The sequence below is a fragment of the Sinocyclocheilus grahami genome, unplaced genomic scaffold (assembly GCF_001515645.1).
Source record: "Sinocyclocheilus grahami isolate Dianchi unplaced genomic scaffold, SAMN03320097.WGS_v1.1 scaffold639.1, whole genome shotgun sequence".
NCBI classification, from domain to species: domain Eukaryota; kingdom Metazoa; phylum Chordata; class Actinopteri; order Cypriniformes; family Cyprinidae; genus Sinocyclocheilus; species Sinocyclocheilus grahami.
In genome coordinates, this window is record NW_015505818.1 from 677,091 (window position 1) to 682,090 (window position 5,000).

Below are 5,000 nucleotides of genomic sequence, written 5' to 3' on the forward strand. Positions count from 1 at the left end.
GATTGCGGGGTTCAGGCCTATATCCTGCCATTCACAATAGCACTCCATTTTGAGTTTATGTCTTCCAATTCTGTGAAAAGTCAGAATTGCGAGTTTGTCTTAAAATTCTTTATTTTTCACAATTGCAAGTTTATATTGCGCGATTCTGACTTTATAACAAGTTAATATCTTGGAATTCTAAGAAAAAAGTCAGAATTGTGAGATATACATTTTCAATTATGAGTAAAAATTCTGAATTGCGAGTTATGTCTTCAAATTCTAATTTTATTTCTTGCAATTTATACTATCTCACAATTCTGACTTTATTTCTTAAATGCACATTTATATCATGTACATTTTTAAGAAAAGCAAAAAGTCAGAATTGTGGGATGTAAACTTTTGAGGGGGGAAAAGTCATAATTGTGATTTAAAAAGTTGCAATTATCTTTTCTTTTCTTTTTTTATCCTTGGTGAAAACCTGTTTCCATAGTAAACCTTCAAACCCTAGAGATCTGTGATGCATAGACTTTATTCAGTCCACAGAAAGTCAAATATATAATTGAAAATTATCTATACATACTCATCTAGCCTATGGTGAAAGCATTATGTAAATTAAACAATTTGGGGTAAATATGATGGAAGTGGGGCTCTCTCTGCTTCCCATTTAAGATTATTTTACTTAATACTTAATCTTCTGTATCTTGCAGTGTAATATTCAACATAGGCTATACATTATCACAGCTGCATGTCAAGATTCTTTCAACAAAATGTGAAATAAAATGTCAATCAGTAGCAAATGAAATTTTGAAGAAAAAAAAAATAGTCAGTTGGTGCTGAACACCTCTCCACTGCTAATATTGCATATGTCATCAACCCCACTGTATTAATACAGACACATTCCACATTTTCTTGACAGTTTTTATTATTTATTTATTCATGTTAACACAATTGTATACAAAGTGCGGAATTATCTGCTCGACCGTATATAGTATTCGCCAATAAAGTGTAGGTAGGCTGAATTTGGTTCTGCATTTACCTGGTACATTAAACCACATTAAATATTTTCAACTGCGTCTTGCTGCAGAACACAGGATGTGCGCGTGAACATATACATAAGACATTTTCAGCAGATGTCGACGGCGACTGATTCAAGTGGGATTGGAAAAGTAATTTCAAAGACAGAAATCCACTTATCGTCCAAAAACAATAAGAAAATATACTGTAGTAACATTCTCTGTTTGTTTTTTGTACAGCTGTCTGTGTAGATTCCGAATGTAGCTAATAATGCAGATAATCAATGAAGATTTATGCAAGATATAATTCGGTTCCTCTAATCTCCACTGTGCTGGTCATCAGGGCCATAGCTGGGGATCGTGGGGCCCCGGTGCAGGTTGTACCCCGTGGGCCCTGTTTGAAATCGTGTAAATAGCACAAATAATTATTAAATAAAACAAAGATACAAATTAAACATTACGTTTTTTCAATTTGTATAAGTAGAGAAACTCAGAGTCAGAGTCCTCACTGTATAAATTAAATATAGATTAACTATTTTTAAAACGACGAAGTAATTCAGTCAAGAGGAGTGAGTGATTTTCACTCTTTTATTTTCTTGTATTAACATCATAGTCACTTTAAGAGACAATGCATCCAATATAATGATACACATCCGATTTCTTTCTCAACTGTTTACGTTCACTTAAAACATAACTAAGAGCTTTTTTTTGTTTGTTTGTTTGTTGAAGATACTTGCCAAGACAGGTATTTCATACGGTGGCCGAGGGAAACACATGCAAATAGAAAAAGCACCAGCAAATTAAGAAAACATCGTCATCATGTTTGACCAGTGGCGGCTCCAGGATTTTTTTTTTGTGGGGGGTGCTAAGGGGGAGCTTAACAGTTCAGAGGGGGTGCTACATAGTTAACTGAATAATGGAAATTATTTGTATTTTTTAATAAACCCGCGAATAAAAATGTGGTGGACTGAGTCACTGCTGGCTGAATTGGACAGGTGATTTTCACATGAAGCGTTACCTCGAGTGTGGCGTGTGACGCAGTATTCAGTTGTGAAAAAAAACGGCACCAGTCCTCTACTAAGCGTGTAAGCAAGCCTTAAGATTCACCCTCAGCTTGTGACAGTTGAAATGGATCTTGTGAAATTTGCGATCATATTGCCAATCACTCCTGAGAAACTTACAGATGAAGTAGGCTACGGAAGGAAAAATATCCAGACTATTTCAGACTACTGCAACTTGCACTCACGCCACCCGTTGGTTCAGCTATACACATCAAAAATACGTTTCTCAGTTATGAGGAGAATAAGAAACTTGTTCTGATTAGAGCCCTGCACCGGCTGCACAGGCCTCAAATAGCCCGGCCCTGGCCCAAGACGCTCAGGCCTTACACTCTTAAAAATAAAGGGGCTTCAAAAGGTTCTTCAAGCGATGCCATAGAAGAACCATTTTTGGTTCCATTCAGTCAAAGGTTCTTTAAATAACCATCTCTTTCTTACCTTTTTGTCATCTGAAGAACCTTATTTCGCCACAAAGAACCTTTTGTGAAACAGAAAGGTTCTTCAGATGTTAAAGGTTCTTTATGGAACCATTTAGACAAAAAGGTTCTTCTATGGCATCGTGAAGCACCTTTATTTTTAAGAGTGTAGCCCGGCCCATGTCCGACAGCTTCTCCCAAAACAGCCTACAGTATACTACTGTTTCAGCTATTAAAAAAGATCCCTGCTGAAACAGTAGTAAAGAACTTAAAGAACCTCCCCGTGCTGAGTTGCGTCGTATCATGTCTCGACGATACCCAGCAAGCAATTTTGCGTTTAAAAGAAATCTATTAGACATCAAATATAGCCTAGACGTCTAGGCTAAAACGAGGCTAAATTTGGGCTGTCAATGAAAATCTAATAGACGTCTAATCATAGCCCATTTATAGACTAGTCATCAATTAGACGGCTATTAAACGACTACATACATACATCTAATAGACTACAAAATGGCAATCCATCATACAGCTTTTATTAAGAAAAATAAAAATTTTAACAACTTGGACAACTTAAGAAAATACAAAATGACAAAAATACAAAAGAATTAATGACAAAATAAAATGTTATAAATACAATACACTTAAATATAAATATTCTGATAAAAAATCTGGAGTTTTTAACAACTTAAGATAATAAAAATGAAAAAATTTAATTTTAAATAAGATATTTAAAAGAAAAAAATCTAATACAAATCAAGAGCATGTTATCACACTTAACATTAAAACATTACGGATAAATGACAACATAAAAAAAGAGGAACCCTTTTGTTGGTTTACTTTTAACAAATAAAACAACCAACAGTGAACTTAAAGGAAATTATTAATTATTGGTTTTATTTCTTGTTTAAAATGCTTCCCAACTGCATTCCTCAAGTCCAACTCTGTTGCTGCCGGGAAGTTGGTCATCACAGCATAAATAAGAAGAAAAAAGCACAAGAAAAGCTTGACAATTTTTTACTTTAATTACACTAATTATGACAGGGAGTCACAATTAGTGTTTTGCTTGGTTTTGCTCTTTTACTTGGATGCCAACTAAAAACAAAAATGAGATATATATATATAGTGTATCACCATTCAGTGTGTTAAAAAGAGAGAAGCTCTCTGGTAAATGTTGTGTGTTTTATACACATACCTCTAATGACCATAACAACACAGTGATAGCTGCTGTAACTAAAAAGTAGCCCAGTACACACATTAACCTCAAATATACATGGAATAATAAATTCACCCCCTGCCGTTTTATTTCATTATGTTTTCTGTTTGTACTGTTTAGGTTTAAATGCTGCATTGCACATCTGAGCTAATTGCACTTATTATTTGTATTCTTAAGCTTTACTATCAATTTGGAAGTTTCAAAATCAATCTTATTGTAACGTTACTTGTACAATGACAAAGATATTCTATTCAATTAGCTCATGCTCTCTCTGTATCTAACAAGCCATTGTTCAGTAATAAATTCAATATAATAATTAAAATAAATGATGGACTTTGTCAAAGATGAGAGCTTTAGAGAGGAAATGTTGTTTTGGAGAGGGGTTTTTTTTACCATTGCTGCCGGGATCTTTTCCAGATGCTGAAACTCCTCCTCAGTTTCTCCAATTCTTCTGAGTGTGTTCACTGTATAAATTAATACGACTGAGGTGCTCTTGAGCAAGGCACCGAACCCCCAACTGCTCCCCGGGCGCCGCAGCAAAAATGGCTGTCCACAGGTTGCTCCGTGTGTGTGTGTTCACTGCTGTGTGTGTGCACTTTGGATGGGTTAAATGCAGAGCCATCCAAATGCAGAGGAGGAGTTGGGGATGGAGGGTAATTAGCTATTGAGCAATGCAAAGACCTTATATAGGAATGCTTAGATAGGTGTCGTATTCCCATAGGTTGATGGGGATCAGCTGATGACTGAGAGTCAGCTGATGCGAGCTTGACAAACGTGACCTGCCAGAACTAACGCTATGCTTGATTTCCACACCGTTACACTTAAGAAATAATCATTTCCACAAAATTACGCATACAATATATATATAAGTATATTCTCCTGTGTAGAGATGTGGACTTGAAACTGAAAAGCTCACGTGTTTCTCAAGCTCACCACTGGAGGTCAACACACCATCACATAATGTGAAGTACAAGCAACAATTTCAGCATGCCACTAGTGTCCAAATCTTCAGCACAACTAGTAATATACAGCTCTGTGTGTGATTGCTTTTCCTGCTGTGATCCATTATTCCTCTCTGTGCTCCACCATATTCCCTGATCATCACCACTGCTGAGACTTTCCCTGCTAGTGTACAGATTATGTAATGAATATGAATGAATTATCATTATTAGACAGAATGCAATTGCATGACATGAATTAGATACAAACATTTAATCTACTAATTAACTTATCTGATTCATTCGTAAGTTTGTAATATAATTGAATTAAATAACCAAATTATGCGTACATCCAACGACTATATGTGCAATATTTCCAAATG